Genomic DNA, 11,580 nt, shown 5'->3' with positions numbered 1-11,580 from the left:
ACCTGTAATTAGTGGGCTTGCATGCCCCTCAAAGATATATCAGCCTTGGTTTGCAATAAAGATCCTCCTTGGCCTCAGCTCCCCCTTCCTCTCCCTTGTTCCTTTCCCCCTTGTCTTCCTTCCCCTCCCCCTCTCGCCTGCTCTCAGGAGTCTCCCATCTCCACCTGGACCACCTAGTGGGATTGAGATGAGCATGCTACTATGAAACGTGTCTGACTCCATTATTTCGATCTCTTTTATCTCTCATGTTCTCTATGACTTTATTATAATCTTTATATATATTTTAACCGTACAATTGCACCTACTGAACCCATGATTATTGTGGGGGCTGGCCTTTCCCCCACAGCATGTGATATGAATAATATTATTTGATAATTTCACATTCTGTTGGGTCATCATTCTTTGGAATGAGCCCTGTCATAGTTAGATTTATTGTGCCAACTAGGCGTCCATATAAACATGTGGGCAGAGTTTAATCAGGTTGAAGTTTGATTGGAGGGCAGCGAGATAAATGGCTTTCTAAAGCCAGCCCCCCTTCCCTCTTTTCCCCTGGTGTCTGCTGCCTGATCTAGTCCTTTGCCTCAAATTTGTGCTGTGCTACTGTGGGCAGAGCCAACCCATGGATCCTGTTGCTTTGTCTGACACGTATCACTACAGCTTGATGTTCCATTGAGACTTACTTCGCCATGCTTCTTGGGTACTATCTGGACCACTTCAGTATCACTACTGGTCTCTGCTATGTCTCAACTTCTCATATTCCTGCTGTTTCTGCCCCACCCTGCTTGTGTTGCCCAAGGGCACATGCTGCTGTTTGTTTCCTTGACCAGTAGCCCGCATGAGTTGAAGTTTATTAACTATTCCACAAAAGTGAGTTGAACCTAACCCTCTGTACTACTGTGTGGACTCATTAGCTGTTATATTCACTCCCGTTATATAAACCGATCCATATATATATATGATGGTAAGTGTCCTGATTTTGTTTCTCTAGAGAACCCTGCCTAACGCAAGCACACATATGGATCACTCTCTGTTGTTTGACCTGAGACCACTCTGCAAATTTCTTGGCAACAACAAATGAGTGTTACTAGTGCTTCATCAGTAGTTTTAAATATTTCAATGGAGAATTTGACAATTCCTGTAACCTTGTTTTTTGCTAATGCCTCAGTGAAACTTAGACTTCCTCCTTTAGTACCATTGTTTCTTGATCATATGCTATATCTTGAAATAATGTTGAATATTGATCAGTTCTTTTTGATACTGTGATTCTGAGTATTCCTCCCATTCCTTTTGATGCTTCCTATATAATTGGACTTTTTCCTCATAGAACCCTTCACTATAACCACTCAGGCTTGCTTGTTTTCCTTCAGTTCTTTCAGTGTGATATATGCTGTGTGATCTTTTTTTGTCTAACTCCAGCTGCCCTTTGAACATTTCTATTCAACTCTTTTACATCATCATTAATTACATTTTCTTAAGATACTCTAACAGGGTAAGTTTCAGGGTTTATTCTGACAAGCGCTTTGATCTTTTCTTTCTTATTCTTATTGTGTAAGTGACCTCTGACTTTCTTCAGGGATGGTGTTCTCCATGTCCTCCCACATCTCATTAGGGCTTCTGTCATTCGTGCTCAGGGTGTCAAATCTGTTCTTGAGATGTTCTCTGAATTCAGGTGAGATATGCTCAACCTGATATTTTGCCTCCCTGATTTTGTTTCAATTTTCTTCAGTATCAACCTGAACTTATATATCAGCAATTGGTGGTCTTTCCTATACTTGGCCCGTGGCCCTATTTGACTACCATTATTGAGTTTCTCCATCATCTTTTCCCCAGAGAGAAACCATTTAATTTCTGAATATTCTTTCCAGTGAAGTCCATGTATACAGTAATTATTGTGTTGTTTGTTAAAGGACTAATAAGGGGAGCAGTGATACTGGGTGGGTAAGAAGGGGGGTACTAAGGGGGAACCAGTCACAATGGTAGATGTGTGGCCCATATCCCAGGGGAACAGATAGCAGAAAAGTGGGTGAAATGAGACAGTGGTTGGTGTAAGACATGAAAAAAAATTATAAATTATCAAGGGGACATGGGGGGAGAAGGATGGGAGAGGGAGGGGGGAAATGAGGAGCCAGGGGCTCAAGTAGAAAGAAAATGTTTTGAAAAAGATGATGACAACATATGTACAGATGTGTTTGACATAATGGGTATAGGTATGGATTGTGATAAGAGCTGTAACAGCCCCCAATAAAATAAAATAAAGTAAAAAGGTATTTGTTGGAAGAAGTTGTTCAAAATTCTATCATGTTCTTCAAAAAATTCTATCATGAGAAATACACTTTTGCTTCTATCACTAAGACTCTATTTTCTAACTACGGTCCCTTTCTCTTTGCTTGCAGCTTTCCCATTCTGATCAACAATTGTCCATTTCAACGTATCCTGATTGCATATTTGATCAATTTCAGACAGAAGTTGGTAGAATGATTAAGTTTTGTCATCACTGGTTTTAGTGGATGGTATATAAATTTGAATAATATTGTATAACTTCAATTTCTTGCATATAGATATTATCCCACCACAGACAGCATTGTACTTCAAGATGTATCTTGAAATCTTCATTTTGTCTATGAAAGTGATGCATTTCCTCCTGAATTTTTCATTCCTTATATAGTAAATCATATTCACAAGGCCAAAGCCAGTTCATTACAGCTCACTAATGCCTACGATAGTAATCTTTACGCATTCCAGTTTGGTATTGATGACTTCCAATTTTCCTAGAATCATATTTAGTACATTCCATGTTCCTATTATTAGATCATTGTAGTTTTTCTTCTCATTTGAGTTGTACCCCATCAGCAAATGAAGGCCCCACAAGCTTTACTCCATCCAATCATCATGATCGGCTCTTTCTGGAGCAGGCAGCTCTTCCAATAAGCAGGGCTCATCTTGCAATACTGTATCTGACAATATTTTCCTGATATTCATAAGGTTTCTGTGACTAATGCCTTAGAACTGGGCAGCCTACCCCTTCCTTATAGTCTGTTCCTAATCAAGAAGCTTTACGAAAACCTTTGATGACTTGGCTGCTATGTAAAATACTTGTGACACAGTTTCCAGAGACTCAGCCACACACAAGGCACCACATTACAACAAAATGAGGGACAAGGGGCGGGCATGTACTCTAGAAAAGTGTTGCTCCCTAAAGTTTTTCTCAACAATGATAACATATTTTTATAAAGTAAACTAATCCTTCTATAGGAATTCAGGTTTATAACTAACATTATAAAGAATAAGAAAGAGTAACAACGTGTAAGTGGGTCCCACACTGCCTTGTTGGGCTTGCTTGTCCTACATTTTTAGATGGATAATGATGGCAAAGCAGACACGCACGAGCCTGAAGTAAAAGGAAAGAACATTTACTTTACTGAAACAGTGAAGTATTTAGGTTTATGAAAAAACAACCAACAAAAAAACACCTTCCAACCAAGTATCTCAGTTTTCTGGCAAGAATTCTTCACCTTAGGCAACTAAAATAATGATCTGCTTTAGTTTATACATTTCTATGCAGAATGTTATAATCTATCTAAGTAACAGTTGACACAATGAATTATAGGGTTGTTATATTACATATGTGGTTCCCATGAGGTAGGATATAGGCAAACATCCAAAATGTATTATGAGGGACATCTAAACCAAAATAACTAGTGTGAACACACACACACACATACATATGTGGATAAGGGATATGCATATATATATCCCCATAAGGTAAATGATATTTTATTGACATTTGCACACACACTGTTAATTAAAATGTTTTGAGACTGGCAATGAGTGAGTATAGTCTACTTTTTGTTCTGAGAGAGTTTAAAGGGGTTAAAAAATGTAAAAGGAGGTGAGGGTGGGAGGAGAAAGTGGGAATTGATCACAAGGATAAATCTAGAACCCCCTCCCAGGGGGACGAATAATGGGAAATTGGGTGAGGGGCAATGGAGGATGATGTAAGATATGGAAAAAATAATCTATGACTTATCAAGGGTTCGTGAGGGAGGGCAGGCAGGGGAGAGAGGGGGAAGAAATGGGGAGCTGATATCAGGGGCTCAAGTGGGAAGAGAATGCTTTGAAAATGATGATGGTGGAATTTGTGTGACACATTGGAGGAATGTGTGTACTGTGATAAGAGATGTAAGACCCCCAATAAAGGTATTTAAAAAAAAAGAAAAAGGAAGAAATATTACAGTTACAAAAATTGTTAGATACCTAAACCTTTAAATTTGTTTAAAACTTAAATTTTTCAGGTTTAGTACTTTACTAGATACTAAATAACTGGACCTTGAAAGGGGAATTTATATATACCAACTCATAATTTTCAAACAAACAAGTGAGGAAAAAGTCCCAGCACCTGTAAAGCATCATACCATTTCCTTTGTACACAAACACTGTGCAAATAAGATTAATTATTCATTTTCAGTTCTATCAGTGCTCTAGTGTCAACTGCCTTCAAGGAGTAGAAAATTGTATTATTTACTTAATACACCAAAATTTGATAAACAAATTTGCTTTCTTGTTGTCATCATTCCTCTGTTATCACCTTATCATCTTGTCATCTCTCTATTTTATTTTTAGTCACTACCTCTTCCAACTCTCAACTTTCATTTCCCTTCAGCATGAGAATGATTAGAGGTATTTTAGAAATAATTCCTTATTAATATTGAGAGTGTTATGCAAGTTTAGAATGCCATTTACTTTCCAGATTTCAAGTACTCTAATTTGCTTTAGTCTTTTCATAGGAACTATCACTTAGAATAATGCTTATCATATTATAATTTCATATGTAATATTTGCAAAACTGAAGATGTTATTAGGCCCAGCTGGCAAACTAACATTATCAAATTGGCAAAAAAGAAGTAGAACGCTCTCTATTTTCAGATAATATGATGATACACATAAAAAATAACAACCTAGAGCCAAACTCAGCAGCAATATTAATGGAACCAATTGAAGAATTCAGTACAATATTAAAACACAAAAATCAGTCAGATTCCTCTTTGTCAGTGTTTCCTAAAATAAGCTATCCCACCCCCTGAAGGACACTGGGAAGATCCAGTGAGGCTGGAAAAGCAGCTCTTTGTACTTTATCCTGCATTATGGGCAATAGTCCAGAACTTTTAATTGGCAAGGGTTCACTGAGCAAATTTTTTTTCCCTTTTGAAAAGGGCGCGGTAGGCTAATTAAGTTTGGGACCTATGCTCTACACTAATTACGCTCTACACTAATTAAGTTTGGGACCTATGCTCTACACTAATAAAGAGCACTCTGCAAAGGACATCAAGACAATAACATGCTCAGTGTGGCTGTTGGGTGCCGCTGAGACAGTCCTGGTCATCAGAGAAGGAAACGTCGCACGGTCCTGTGCCATCCCCATCATTTCCAGTGTCCTCTGACGCCAGGGCCCCTCCTCAGGCACTATCTCTGACAATGCTCTGCTTCCATCCCTTCAGCCGTCAGTCTCTAACACAGTTGGGAAGCTATGAATGAGATTTTCAGAGGCTACTTGAAGTGGGGCACAGAGATCTTTGTGGTCTGCTCTTAGTCTGGAACTTTCGCACAAACCTGTTCACTTTGAAAAGCTTCCAGCATCATACCAATGCACAAGCATACGGCAAACTGACGGACAAGGGGTGGAACATTTCCAATAGCCAAAGTATGAAATACTTATGAATATATCTCATCAGACAAAGGGCTAGACAAACAAAATGAGAAAATCTTACTGCAAGAAACAAAAATAGGTCTTCATAGATGGAGGAACATTGGAAGATTTAACATTATGAAAATGTCAACACTGTGCAAAACTATCTACAGACATAATACAATCCTGATCCAGATTCCAATGTTCGCTTTAAATGAAAGGAAACCCTAACTCAAACTTAACTCACTGCCATTGATTCTGTCTCCTAGTGGCCCTGGAGGGTAGGGTGGAACTGCTCATATTGGTGTCCAAGACTGCAACTCTGTGGAGTAGAAAGTCTAATCTTTCCCCATTGCCGTGGCTGGTGGTTTTGAACTACTGACCTTGTGGTTGGTTAGCAGTCCAACATGTAACCACTATGGCCATCAGTTTCCTCACCAGCTTTGTAGGGATTGGAAAGGGACTAATGAACAAAGCACTATTAGAGAAGAGCAAAGTAGGAAACCTCACAGTTCCAGATCTCAAAATCTACTACACAGCCATGGTTGTCAAGACGGCCTCATACCGGTACAAGGACAGATGCATAGCCCTGTCACAGAATTGAGAATCCACAGAATAATTTATCTACATATAGACCACTGTACTTTGAAAAAGTGTTTAAAAATATTAAATGGGGAAAGAGAGTCTACTTAACAAATAATGCTGAAAAATTGGCTATATTCATTTACAGGAAAATAAAACAAATATAGCGTCTCCTAACATATACAAAAAGGAACTCAAGATAGACCATAGGCTTAATATAAAACCTAAAGCTATAAATATAGTTAATAGAAAGCTATAGGTATAAACGTGGGGACCCTGATACGTTGCATGAATATCCTAGGCACTAGTTAGTGGAAATGAATTGTGGTGGGAGTACCAAACTTAACAAGAAACATACAAACAGCAGAAGACAAACAAAATGAAGGGAACCTTCTAAAAATTGAACACTTAAGTGCATACAAAGATTTCTTAAAATTAGTTCAAAGACAACCCATGGATTGAGGTGTTTTTATTTTAATGATATATTTAACAAGAACCTAATCTCTAAAATTTATAAAAATTTGAATGTATCAACAAGAAAAAGACAATAAGCCAAATCAAAAATGGGTAGAGAGTATGAATGGGTGTTTCACCAGAGAAGATAGTCAGAGAGGCAATAACATATGAAGATGATACGAGATATCATCTTACTCCAGCATGAATAGCAAAGTTCAAAAAAAGCAGAAACTGACAATGCTGGGCAGGATGGGAAGAGACTGGAACATTAATACACTGCTGGTAGGATGGTAAAATGATGCAAATACTGTGGAGAATAATATTTGTCATTACTGACATAGTAGGCCGTTTGAATGCCAAACTCAAAATGCCCAATACCAATTCACTTCAGCTAATTAATGCCTAGGATATTAATTTTTGTGCATTCATTTTCCTTTTTACTTCCTTCAATTTTTCCTAGCTTCATATCCATACATTTAATTATTAATGAGGGTTGTCAGCTGGTCCTTCTTATTTTGAGTGTTTCCATATGGGCTTCTTTTAACATTTGGAAATAGATATACCATATGACTCAGACTTCTGTCTGATTGGCATCTATTTTAGAAAAATAAGAGCTGTTTCATGAGTAGATATTTGCACACCCATGCTCATTGCAGCACTATTCATAATAGCCAAAAGAAGAAAACAGCCCAAAGGTTCATCAATGAAAGAGTGACAGGCAAAATTAGGTATTTACACAAATGGAATACTATGCAACATCAAAAAATAGTAGTGGTGAACCTGAAAGACATTATGCTAAGTGAAATTAGTCAGTCATCAAAGAACAAATATTGTATGAGATAACTATTTTATATAAGCAGGAAAAGAAGGGGGGAATCACTAAAAGAAACATCCTTTTATGGCTGCTATGTTTGAAGTGAAGATAAATTACTGACTAGAGTGTAGACATGCTAATTTGGGTGAAGAAGAAATCAATATGCAATAAAGGGGGGTTAGCAAAAAATGATGAAAGCAGGAGAAGACACTGAGAAGATGTAAGGTTTAAAAGCAAGCACAGAAAATACTGTTAGACACACAATAAGCCTGCAGTGTTGGTGATCTCTGAGTACATACATGGATAAGGCTGGATGCATATGGAAGGAAGAGTGAGACTAAACCCGAAGAAAACATGAGAACAAGTAAAGAAAATAACAGACTCACTGCCAGCAAGTCGATACCAACTCCTAGTGACCCTGTAGGACAGGGTAGAACTGCCCGGGTGGGATTTTGAGACTCTAGCTACCTTTTTATGAGAGGAGAAAGCCCTGTTTTTCTCCTGGGACTATACCTGCTGAATTATATATAAGTTTGACATAGAATATTTGTACATGTGTATTTACACACACATATTATATATGTTCATGAAGGTGGTAATGTATATAGAGGGCAGAATTTTGAATATTTCTTGTGTACAACAGACAGCTTGAGAGAATGAGTTACTGAACCTGATGGCTCAGGACCATGGTTTTGCGGGAAACCAATGTCAATTGGCCTAAGAAAGTCTACAAAGACAATGTTCTATATCAGCAGTTCTCAACCTGTGGGTTGTGACCCCTTTGGGTGTCGAATGGCCCTTTCACAGGGGTTGCTTAACACCATCAGAAAACACATATCTTAGGAACCAAGACACCGCTCCTCTACGCCCACATACGAATACCCAGCATGAAGACTGTTACCCATACTACACCATGCTTGAAGACAAAATTTCATTATTTGTAATTAGAAATAAATATTTCACAATATATAATCACATATTGTTTTTATTTAATCACTATGCTTTCATGATGTTCAATTTGTAACAATGAAAATACATCCTGCACATCAGATATTTACATTAGGATTCATCACAGTAGCAAAATGACAGTGATGAAGGAGCAATGACAATAATGTGAGGGTTGGGGGTCCCCACACATGAGGACCTGTGTGAAGGGGTGGCGGCATGAGGAAGGTGGAGAACCACTGATCTATATGCTACTTCGGGGAATAGCAGCTGGGATCTTAAAAGTGTTAGCCTTGTCCACAGGAAAGAAGCGTGAAGAAAGTCAAAGGTGCATGGAAACAATTAACCCAATGACTAATGTCTCATGTCCACGCCAGCCCCCAGGACTCTCAGACTAGAAGACCTAGAGTTTACCATTCTACAACTACCAATTGCTCTGAAGGAATCACATTTAAAAGTCCTGAATAGAGAGGAGAAATATGTGGAGCAAAACCCCAAAGTATGAAAATGACGATGCTACTGCTTCGAGAGACCGAGGGACTATTCATGATGGTCTAGGGGCATTCTTCAGTCTGGAAATAAACTCACCCTCACAGCTCAAGTTTTAGCCAAATAGTAAATAATAAGGAGAAAAGTAAAACCTTAGAATATCTATCAGTGAGCTGAGGTCACAAGGGCAGCATTGACCCCAGGAGAAAGTTAAGAAGGGTTAGAAGAGAAGGAAGAAGGTGAGAGAAGACACAGGTGCCAGAGGCGATGCTGCATCGTGGGAATTGCAACAAATGACATGACATGAAATCTGTATGAATCCTTTCATGGAAAATGGATCTGTTCTGGAAACCCTCACCCAATTCATGATAAAAGTTGTTTTGTTGTTGTTTTCAAGGAGGCACATACTAGAAGCAATAAAAACAAAAAAATAGGTAATGGAATCTTTCCATTAACTTTTGAACCTCCCCTATTTGTGTGTGTGTGTGTGTGTGTGTGTGTGTAGGTACACACACTCACACACATGGCAACCCTATAGGAGAGAACTAGCCCTGTGGGTTTCTGAGATACACACACATACACACACATCCACTGGCATTGAGCCAAGTCTGACTCACACTTACTCTGCATATGGTGTCTGTGGCTGTAACTATTTGCACGGGCAGATAGCAGATGAGCTGAACTGCTGACCTTGAAGTTAGCACCCCAATGCCTAGCCCACAGTGCCATCAGTGTGTTTCGAGAGACAGACAGACAGAAAGCCAGTAAAATAGTGTATCTCTCTTAAGTGGCCTATTTTATCTCTGGATTTCATATAAAACTTGATGTCAGGCACATTTATTTGAAATATTTACATATACCCTCACAAGTGTGTGTATGTAGTAATTTTGCTTTAATAGGTTAAAAATCTTATGAAGTGTCCAAGATAGTAAAAACCTTTCCCTTTTTATCTCATTCCAACCCATTTGTGACAGTGACTGGCTATTTTATTCTGTAACTGTATTTTCCATAGTATCAAAACTAATTTTCTTTGAAAATAAGGTAACCAGAAAAACACTCAGGGCTTAGAACTAATTAGATAAAATCCTAGAGCACCTTGATTATCATCTCCATGATGAATATACAAAAACTATTATCCAATGTTTTTCTGCAATAAACAAAAACCATGCGAATCTCTCCAAAATAAAATGATTAGCACTAATTATGGACAGGCTGTTTACTGGGGAAGGAAACACGATAATTAGAGGGATGTGTGCAGGTAAGTTATGGGAAAAGCCAATAAAAGTTTTATCCATCGCTCAGAAGGATTCCTTGTTGTGAGAACTCAGCCAGTAGAAAGGATTTGGTGGGACCAGTAAAACGAGGCTCAATAACTTTAATGCAGCCTAGTTTCATTCCAGAATTCCACCTTGAGAGGCAATATGACAGGTGCAAAATGATCAACTTCCTTTCTTCAGAAACAAGCTGGATCAGTTCCTCTGAAATGAACCTCAGTGAATGACTGACTTCAGACACTGAGCGACTAATGTTGACTACAGGGCACCTACAGCGTGTGGTATAATGATGGAGAAAGAAGCACGCGAGCTGCTCTTTTTATGGGGCCGTCACAAAAGAAAGGTAATGTTCTAGAAGTACGGATAACACTGGCTGGCACACATTTTGGTGCTTCAGATGTTGGACTTGTTCTGGGTATATTTGACTTGTGGATTCCATAACATGGCACCAGTTTCCCCCAGTCAGTTTTAGCTTTTGAGATACAAAGCATATGTTACATACTATACTACCCTTCACTCTGCTTGCCAATTAAAAAAAATCAGATTATTTACATATAGTGTTAGCCAGCCTTAGTTAGAGGAGGCACATGCCGGCTTTATTTAAAGTAGTCTGTGTTATACTAAATATTTAGGTCAGATTAGACTTCACTTGGTGTCCTTAGATTCAGAGATCTATTTGAACAGTGCAAATGAACTTGGAATTTTCCACAAGTATTATTTCACTTTTATTAGGAACTGAATACCAGGCAGTTCCAATTTGTTATCTTGCAAAAGGACCACAAATAAGAGTTACGGTACAATAAATAAAGTGCCCTGATGGCGGTAGTAGGTTATGCAACAAGTAAATTACGTAACTGCCAGAATTTATCATTACAAACTGCCAAATCCCTGAAAATGACCCAGTCAAACTGATACATTAACTTAAGTAACATAGCCAGTGTTACTCTTACATAGCAATTTGGCATTTGTTAATGCCAGGTATATATTGTTAATGCACAAACTAGGTATGCATTTGTTGTTGATTTTGCTATTGCTGTAAATGTGAAATTATTTTGAGTTAAACTCCTGCTGACTTGGTTCCCTCCCAGTTACCCTTGGCCAAGTACCTTCATGTAGGACATAAATTACACATCCATTTCCAATGGCCATGACTATTGCATCGTGTTCCCCCTACTTTAAAAAAAATAAGTTTATTGGGAGCTCTTACAGATATTATAACAATCCATAATTCAATTACATCAAGCATAATTGTATAATTGCTGCTACCATCTTCAAAACATTTTCTTTCTTCTTGTACTTTTTGATATCAGCTCCCGTTTATCCCCTCCCTTCCCCAC

The sequence above is a fragment of the Echinops telfairi genome, unplaced genomic scaffold (genome assembly GCF_000313985.2).
Source record: "Echinops telfairi isolate 266 unplaced genomic scaffold, ASM31398v2 ScPeMD7_2;HRSCAF=8, whole genome shotgun sequence".
Taxonomy (NCBI): Eukaryota; Metazoa; Chordata; class Mammalia; order Afrosoricida; family Tenrecidae; genus Echinops; species Echinops telfairi.
The sequence above is the reverse complement of the archived record's forward strand: the minus strand, read 5'-3'. Positions refer to the sequence as shown.